The 10,000-nt window shown below is 36.0% G+C and overlaps 1 protein-coding gene across 5 annotated transcripts in view; it reads left to right on the top strand.

Annotated features, from left to right (window-relative positions):
* LOC136835648 (formin-2-like) overlaps nt 1–10,000 on the top strand; it is a 344,992-nt gene that overhangs the window by 129,535 nt on the left and 205,457 nt on the right. For 4 of the 5 annotated variants that reach the window (XR_010852223.1, XR_010852224.1, XR_010852222.1 and 1 more), the window contains 2 exons: nt 478–660; nt 6,947–7,122. The gene's annotated coding sequence lies outside the window, so the exon portion shown is untranslated. Of the gene's footprint in view, nt 1–49; nt 230–477; nt 661–6,946; nt 7,123–10,000 lie in introns of those variants that run through there. The other variant, XR_010852225.1, reaches the window with a different exon arrangement.

The following is a 10,000-nucleotide window of genomic DNA, read 5'->3' as shown; positions in this document are numbered from 1 at the left end:
AATGGCTGTAGTGCGCACTTTGAGTCACCACTTATGAAAAGAGGATTGCTTTAGCGATGGTGAATGCAACAGTTTATTTTGGTAAATAAATGTGACTGTGCCACATTAAGTGATAAGGGCAGAAATGAGAGAAGTGGATGTGAAATAGTGACATCGCTGAGATTAACTTAGTTTTGAAACATCATGAAAGTAATTAGTAATGGAGAAAATGCAGATGATGACGACGATGGTTAGTTAATATTATCTCTCAGTTTGGTTAAATCACTATTTTCGTGTAATTTACTTGAATTAATATTTTATTACAATTTATTCATATAATTTTTATCAGTATAATCGAAATAATGTTGAGTATTTTCCTGCCTAAACTAATATTACTGTGTGGTTTGAGTTTTGGCTGTTGAACTGACAGATACAGAAAGCATGCAGCAGCAGACAGCGAAGAGTGTGAGCAACAATTAATCTGACTTTCAATTTCAGGAAATGGCACAGAACAACGTGGAAGGCGAAGTGGCAGCAGCGGTGACGTGGGTGTGGTGGATAGCAATGTCCTCCGGAAGGTGGCCAGTCTTACCCTCGATCGGGCCATCATTGAAAAGAGGGTCACCAAGCCAAAGTTTGTGCCAGAGAAGTTAGACTTCAAGATATACGAAAAGTTTGAAGGTAAGAACAGTCACTTCAGATTTTAGTTGTTATTCCTCCTTGCAATCGAGACTCGCTCTATATTGACTAACATTGAGCTTCGTCTGAAGAAGCGAGCAGTTTAGATCCAGATGTGTTCTGGGCATGAGATGCTCAGTTGATTAATATACTGTCGATCTAAAACGACAAACTAGATTGCCAGCGAGTAGAACCTTCGTTCAAGTCGCTGTTGAAGCTGTTGACTTTTGATTAGCAGTGAAGCTTTGCATCACCTTCATAATTTGTAACATTTTCTGTTCAATTCCTTGGGTAGTGTTTAACCAACTTTTCAAGATCCCTGGTTTTTTAGAGTCGAGATTCATCTTTTCTGTCTTTATGACTAAGACAGAAAGAGTTGTTACAGTATAGAGAAGAAATGTTTAAGTACATAGAAATAGATGTGAGAGAGGGCAAAAGCTTATTGGCTTGAAATAAGAAATATAAGTAGTGTGTGTGTGTGATTAGTGTATATGCAGACAGATAAGAGTGCATTTACATGTCATAAGGCTAGTTTGGTGGTCTTTGGGGAGTGAGAGTATGTCTTCAATATCTGTAAAGGAAAGAAAATGGAGGCAGGGCAAGTCGGGGCAGAATTTTTATAGATAGTGAATTCTTTCAGTATGAACTAAAGCTCTTCAGAAATATCCTGTGTTTTATCGATTGATTGAAACTGGCAAGTGTACTTGTGTATACAGAAGAGGCAGGAGAGGATGTGATGATGTCAGTGAAAACACCATAAGTTTAATTTAGGGGAATAAAGAAGATATAAGGAAGCTTAGCTGGCAGAGGAGGATGGAAGAGATGGGGGTGTTCAGTCTCTAATTATTTTGAGGAAACTATAACAGGAAGTAATAAAATATTCTCTCCTCTTTAATTAATTAATGTATCTATTTATTTATTTATTTATTTATTTATCTGTTAATTGGTTTAGATGGTTGCATCCTGTTAAGAAAGGTTTGGTCATATCTTCTGGCTCTTGACTTATGAGGTACAATGCTTTATTTGTACAGTATTTGGGCTTTTTGTTTGTTGTGGATTGCTGATGATACTCATGTCAGGTGGTTTTAGTTTTCTATAAAAGAAAACTCTTGAGATGGCTTTGTCTGTCCGTCCTTACTTTTTCTGTCTGCGCTCAGATCTTAAAAACTACTGAGGCTAGAGGGCTGCAAATTGGTATGTTGATCATCCACCCTAAAATCATCAAACATACCAAATTGCACCCCTCTAGCCTTAGTAGTTTTAATTTTATTTAAGGTTAATGTTAGCCATGATCATGCGTCTGTCACCGCGATAGATGCCATCAACACAGGCCACCATTGGGCCATGGCTGAGAGTTTCATACAGCATTATACATTGTACAGGAAACTCGATTGAGCCAAAGAAAATTTGGCACATTTTTTACTTGATTATACCACGAGTTACTATCTAGTAACTGACCTGTTTTTCTTCGTGTGTCTCCGTCTCCTAAGGAGGTTCCAAGTTTTTCAAGTGTTAAAATAATAATATTACTGAAGGCAAGTTTTCAAATTGCATATTCCTCTATGGGTGGGTTGGGTTCAGCATTTTATATGGTGAATTTAGGAGTCAAGTTCAAGGTGATACAGAGAGGTGAAGCATCAAATAGAAATATTATCTATGCCCTAACTTTTGAACTTATGGGTGGGTTGGATTCAGCATTTTATATGGTGAATTCAAGAGTCAGGTTCAAGGTTATACAGAGAGGTGAAGGGTCAAATAGAAATATTATCTATGCCCTAACTTTTGAACTATGTGAGATAAAGGCCTTATATTTAGCATTTATATTCCACAAATGAAGTTGATATACAGAGTGAGGTCAAGGTCATACTTGAGGTTAAAGCTCAATTAGGCATTTTCCACCACTGGGATCAGTTTGTTTCACAAAAGAGTTGTTTCCATCCTTCAGTAGCGTGGTTCTTTCTCCTGAACTCTTAGCTGTGAGATAAATGGCCATTATTTTTCATTTGGTCATTTATGTTGTAGTTTTGGAAGCAGTGATCAAAGCAATGTGTTTGCCTTCGCAGACTTTATAAGTGGCATGTGGTATGGCTTGAAGTCATTCATTTTGAGTCTCTTTTCTGTTCTAAGGCAGTTCTTCTCCCTCCTTTTCTCCCACAATTCATTTCCTCACCATTTCTCTGTATTGCGTATGCTGTGGGTTGCTTGCACACCTTCTTTGTGACTGCAATCAATGCTTCAAGTTCTAGGTTTGCTTTTGTGTCTCATCCTTCTTTTGGTGTTTGTGGTGAAATAAAAATGCATAGGTCTTTAAGGAGGTTCTTTCTCCTGGGCCCACCTTATCTCTTATAGCTTTGTTGTTTTGATGAAACCTCATGGGCCAAGAGGATTCCCTAGCAACAGCATTTCCATTTGGTCATTTTATGTTGTAGTTTTTTATTTGAGAGTGCACTCTAATGATAAACATAAGCATAATGTGTTTGCGCTTGCTGTAGATGATGAAGGATTTGAATTGACACTGGATCAAAGGTGGTTTACTGCAACCACCAGTAAAAATAAAATGTTAATAATACAAAATAATTGACAATCTCCATTTTGTCTTATTGAAAAAAATCACTTCAGAGGCAAACGTGATATAAAGAAAGTGTAATGAGTTATTCTGTCACCTAAAAATAAATAAAACTGGCTCAGTATGAACACAGTATGAATAATATAGCATTCACAAAAGCTGTGCTAATCAGCGTAGGGAAGCCTGGTCTTTTTAATACTGTAATGTCGTCACACTTTTCTTTACTCGTGAACTGCAATCATATATTGCCAGTGAATGAAACAGTTCAATAAGGTTTGCATTTTTACATCCTTCATTTAAAAGTTTGTATCTTGAAATAAAAATTCATAGGCATCATTTAGATGGTAATGTTGCTTCTGGTGGTTCCTCACATAAGAAAAAATGCTTTATTTAATTTTCCAGATAGGCATACCACCTATCTTAAACAAATCATGAAAAAAATTCAGCCTTTGTCATTTGGATGAAACCTGCTTCCTTGTGGTTCCAGAAAAAGTGCTTTATTTTTCCAGATAGGAAGGAACATACAAAAGCATTTAAACAAATCTATAAAAAAATTCCACAAAATTTAGATATAATTACTGCTTCCTTGTGGTTCCCATATGAAAAGAACTTTATTTAATTTTGATAAAGGAACATTTTAAAAGTTGAGTATCTTAAACAAATCTATGAAAAAAACATAAGGCATCATTTAGATGGTAAAACTGCTTCCTTGACATATGAAAAAGTGCTTTATTTAATTTTCCAGATAGGAAGGAACATTAAAAGTTGGTATCTTAAACAAATGGAAAAAAAATTCAAAAGGATGAAAGTAATTACTGCAACCACCAGTAAAAAAAAATTTAATTTTCCAGATAGGAAGGAACATAAAAAGTTGATCTTAAACAAATCTATTTTGTCTTCATTTAGATGAAAATTACTGCTTCAGAGGCAAAAAAGTGATTTAATTTTCCAGAAAAGGAACATACCTAAAAGTTGGTTAAACAAATCTATGAAAAAATCACCTAAAAATAAATAAAACTGCTTCCTATGAACACAGTGCTTTATTTAATTTTCAGAATACCTAAAAGTTAGTATCTTAAACAAATCTAAAAAAAATTCACACGCATCATTTAGATGAAAGTAATTACTGCTTCCTTGTGGTTCCCAGAAGCTTTGGTAATTTTCCAGATTTTGGTATCTTAAACAAATCTACTGAAAAAAATTCAATGCATCATTTAGATGAAAGTAATTACTGCTTCTTGTGGTTCCCCATTTGAAAAAGTTAAATTTTCCAGATAGGAAGGATATACCTAAAAGTTGAGAATCTTAAACAAATCAATAAAAATTCAAAAGACATCATTTAGATGAAAGTAATTACTGCTTCCTTGTGGTTCCCCTCGTATATGAAAAAGTGCATTTAATTTTCCAGATAAAGTACCTAAAAGTCGGTATCTTGAATCTATGAAAAAAATTCACACGAAGCATCATTTAGATGAAAGTAATTACTGCTTCCTTGTGGTTCCCCGCATATGAAAAAGTGCTTTATTTAATTTTCCAGATAGGAAGGAACATACCTAAAAGTTGGTATCTTAAACAAATCTATGAAAAAAATTCACACGAAGCATCATTTAGATGAAAGTAATTACTGCTTCCTTGTGGTTCCCCGCATATGAAAAAGTGCTTTATTTAATTTTCCAGATAGGAAGGAACAGAGATGTAACTTATGTGAAAGGAGAATGCTGATTAGTGTTTGTTCATGCTGATGCAACCCTTATTACGTGCATGTAATCCTTATTACCAGGCATGTAATTGAAGCACTGAAAATATCATGTTTATATTTCAAAGCCACACAGTTTTAATTATTTTATACCTTGCCATTGAATATTATGTTTAAAGTTTGCACTCTGTAATATAGAATAGTAATAATATAAGATATTTTAAAATCATAATATACGGTATATGATTAAACTGGTTGGTTACAAACAGACACTACACTGGAGTCAGTAATAACCTTAAGAAATGGAAAAAGAGAATGGGAAAATAACTCAAGTGGTTGAGACAAATACTGGACATATTTTTTCCTTATTTCAAATACAAGATATTTTTTTCCTTGTTTCAAGTAAAAATGGCAGCACTTAGTGTCTTTCCAGATTATATTTTTTTTGCTCTTTGATTTATGTCAGACATATGTGCTTCAGATACAATTGCCCTTACTCTTATATAGTAAGCCCTTCCCACTTGTAGGTTGGTCTCCATGCACGGTGAATCACTAATATTTGGTTTTTTCCTTATTTTAATTTTGAAAAGCAAGTTGTTATAATACATTTCCAGGATTTCTTAACTACTGGGATGCTGTATTGACTAACAAGCTTCAGGATTTGGATTTGGAAATGGGACTCCAAGTCTGAAGTTTGGCTTCATTATTTTGTGATCTAGGAAGAAAAGAAGATTGTCACAGTTTAATACAAGTTACTTAACAGTTTATCTTCAGATGTTCTCATCCTGCTTAATGTGAACATAACATATCCACCAGTGTTGGAATATTGTCAGACAAAGAAGATCCTAGCTTCTCACTAGAATATTTGGATGTCTAAATTCTGGGTAATCACTTCAAGGTTCTGTGGACAAGAATTCCACTGAATGGAAAGTGTTTCTTCATTTGCTCTGTTCATGCCAAGAGGAAAGACTGATGAGGATCTTATTCTTACAATCTCTTAATAGCTTTAAGTGAAATAACCTGTAGGCCAGGTCTGTCCACACTGTATCAGTTACTTGGTTTGATGTTTCAATTACCCATCTTGGTAGCCTCACCTATTATGTTAAATACAATAAATTTTGAAGCATTATCTGGTCATCAAAGTAGGTATTAGTGTATACAAAGTTTACTTGGTAAATATTGAAATGTGAATATAGCAGTGAGTATATTTTTATTCTAAGAACATGAAACTTAAAGCTTTAGCTTTGGACTGCCAGAGGAAATCACAGTAACCAGAGTAAATTGAACCAAGAATAAGTGAACATGACATTTATTGTGACCTTGTCTCTCTTTGCCCAAGTGTTCAGTTTTGTTAGCACTGCAGGGCAGAATGAGTCTTTCCCGGGATAAGAAAATGCTGGAAAAAAAGTTGCCTCTCAAAATGTTCATGTGTGATATTGCCTTTAGCTGAGATATTTGTGACAAAATGTCATGTATCATCAAGAACAGAATGTGATTTCATATTTTATTTTAAAAATATGTAAAGGTAAAGTAAAGTAATGTAGTCAGTTTTATTTTATTGATACTCTACATGAACATGTGTGAACTTGTGAAGAAATAAGGTGCTACATGTGAGGAGGTAACCTTAGACCCAACAAATAAATACAGGACTGAGCAGGCTAATCTAGGTTACTCACTAGCTGCCAGGCAACTGTTAGAAGCTTTAGCCATAATCATAGTTAGATGCATACGTTGATGGTACAGTAATAATAAGAAAACCTTGAATTTACACAGACCTGGATTAATAAAGAAATCATTGCTTCTAGCTCAAAGATGGGATTTCTACACACATGATGAAAACCTTAAACTGTGAAAGGTGGTTATATCCTACTTGATGGACATGTGCCTCCCTCTCCATTACAAATTATCTTTGGACAAGTATAGTTTACTGACATTTTATGTAATGAAGTAATACTAATACTATGTAAATTTATTTAAAATACTGTATTCATTAAATAATTAATTTAAATGTTTTATATCTTCCACAGGTCAAATGCTGATAAACTGGTTTGTTAGTGCCTTCAGTGAAGGACATTATCTTAGACATGTTATTACAAATCAAGATCTAAAAATTTTGGCCACACAGTTTTGCACATATCTTTTAGCAGCTGGTGTCTTACGTCAAATAGAAGATGTCAGTGCACCTTTAGAATTACTCTTCAGGGTGAGTATTAATGTGATCTATGTACTTCTCATCATAGAGAAAAAGACCATAAACTTTAAAATTGTAAGGAAATCATTCAGGTTTCACAGGAGTTTTGCTTATGATTGTGATGATACAGTATATCATTTTTATTAGTCACTTCAGAAGGTGTTTGGCTGGTTTTTGTGGTCATGTGATTTCATTTTTTATTAGTAGGATATAGTTTTTAGCAGTAATTTTTTTTGTGCTCAGTTTATCAAATACTGTACTTTCATTGCTATCCACAGTAAAACCTTATTTTAATATGCAGTTTTTCCTTGTACAACTCAAACAAGTTTAAGGCCTAATACTGTAGTGATTGTTATATAAAAGCTTTTGTGTTTGTTGTTTACCAGCAACATGTCTTGCTAGTGCCATGATGTTTAATTTTTTTTATGATTTTTTTTTTATTTACTTTGCATTGAAAATGTATTAGATATGCTCCAATGTATTTATCAAGGCTCTCTAAGTTAGGGCTGTCATATATTTTTATGACCTTCCCAGACAGAGACTTTTGTTCACTCCCAGGCAGTGGTCATCTCCTTATCTGTAGACTGTCCTTGTGGGGACACAGCTCACTCGCATAGTTTGTTTCACATGATTGGTGTTTCAGTCTGAGGCCTCTAACCCACATTATTTTGCTATCTCACTTCAGAATGTTTTCTGGTGTTACATCGTTGTAGTTCTGATGAAGGTTGCCCTTCTAAGAGGGGTGGGGTTTGCTCCTCCTGTCTGCTGGTGTCAAGGACAAGGCAGACAGTTGGTGGACCAGCAGTTGATAGTAGATGTGGACTTATGGTTGCAACTATACTTTTTCCTTTGATAATTGGTTCAATAAAGTCCAGACTGACTTTTTCCAGATGAGGGGGAAGATCAATGCAACTCTAGCAGCCATAGCTGCTGCACCCTCATGTCTTGAGGATTGTCATGCTTTGCATAGCATCCAGCCTTATTCAGACCTTGTCCACTTTTTTCTTGTATTTTCTAAGTCATTGACCAGTGTAGATTGACAGCATGGCCATGGCTTGAAGCTCTCACCCAGCTACCCATCACTTAGACCTTTTCACTGCCATGCCCACCCCATCCCTGTGCACTCATAGATAGTCCTACTCACGCAGCTGCTCACTACTCTGTCCCTATGTAACTACTTCCATATCATGCCTATGTTTTCATGGTTTAGCTGTTCTCTACTCTACTCTACTTGTGTGTTTAACTTCTTTCTTGCCTGTTACCAATTGATGTGAACTTGTGTTTGCTCCATTGGAAGACTTGCTATTCATCAGACTTTGGATTGTATGTGATGCCTCTTGGGCAGTTGATAAATGGGGCTTTTTCTGCCATGACTCTTTCTGTATTGGCTGCTCCCCTTCCAGTTCCTGCTTCTGCAACAGCTCGTGCCACAACATGGATGTATGCCATACATCCCAGGACTGTCATTCCAAACATCAGCACATCTGTACCAGCAGCTGTTCAGAGTAGTTCCATCCTTACTTCTTAAAGGGTCTGTGGGATAGTTGTGCTTCTAGTTGTACCCAGCTCTATTCTGACTTTTTCTTTAGTTGGATGGCAACCATAGTAATTACTAATCTTGCAGTATATGAGGACCAAGGTTTCAGTGCTAACCATGACCTTTCCACCTTTCTCTGAAACTCCAGAACTTTCAAAGAGGATTCTTATCAGTGGAATTTTTTTTTTATATAGTTACAGTTAAGATGTTTGATGGGAGGGGTTATTTTTCTCATCAAAGAACAACTCTGGCTCAGCAGAATATACTGAAGTTCCTTTTTCACCCTCATAAATATAGCAGCCCTGTCTCCCAAGGCTGAGGCCTTTGCTACCAAAGTCAAAAGTAACTCATTCAAGCATATGCTCGTGTCCTTTATCATTCTTGAGTCTCATCAGTTGTGTGAACCATCTTGCTAGATTATAATGAGTAAGTTTTGGATTTTATTATTTTGCTTTGATATGGCCTGATCACATCAGTTGGCATTGTGAAGGCCAAAGGAAGTGTATTTTTACTGGCTCTGCATCTAGTCTCTCATGGAATGTTTGTCTGTTTCTTAACAAGATGTCTTTTTGATTACAAGATATGATGATTTTGGGGGAAGCCAACCTGATTCATCAACAGCGCATTTCCTTACTATATTTTACAGTCAGCACCCAGCATGAACACCTTCTGTAGTCTTAACACCAGAGATCAAGGCGTCGTCCTTTTGAAAACAGTCTTATTCCTCATGAAGTTGATCTCAGTCTACAGATACATTTTCAGCCTCAAGTGGGAGGGGAGATGGCCGGTGCTGGGATTTCCATGGTGCTAGTCAAGAGGTGATGTGAATTATATTTGTCCCTTAACAGTTTCTCCTTTAGTAGGGACTTGTTTCCATTTCAGGACGTGAAGACCAGTGACCAAACTGGATCCAGGAGTCATAGAAGCTGTTGACTCAGCCATCAACAATCCTATTGAGAGACAAGCTCCTTCAACCCTTACCATTGTTGGTGAGCTTTGGAGAATGCAGCAGTAGCCCTCAGAGATTCCAGGTTTATGATTGGAAGGTTGTTCAATAACCTTGAGATAAGCATTCAAGAAAGCAACAGTACAATAGCATATATTATCTTACACAGTTTGATGATTTAGTTCTTATAAATGCACCGCCAGGGTGATGTAAACTGTCCAGTTTTGAACTTTGTTCAGTTTGGTGATGATGCCACAAATTTGAGACTTTGGCTTCTGTGACAACAAATGCATCAGATTGCTACAGTCTGCATTCATACTTGATGACTGACTAATGGTTGTGTCATTGTTGATACCACTGAAACACCTTGTCAGATTTGGCCTGCAACTCAGACTTCTTGTTGTACA

Source organism: Macrobrachium rosenbergii, chromosome 55, assembly GCF_040412425.1.
Source record: "Macrobrachium rosenbergii isolate ZJJX-2024 chromosome 55, ASM4041242v1, whole genome shotgun sequence".
Classification (NCBI taxonomy): domain Eukaryota; kingdom Metazoa; phylum Arthropoda; class Malacostraca; order Decapoda; family Palaemonidae; genus Macrobrachium; species Macrobrachium rosenbergii.
Note: the sequence above shows the minus strand (reverse complement) of the source record. Positions and strands in the feature narration are given on the sequence as shown.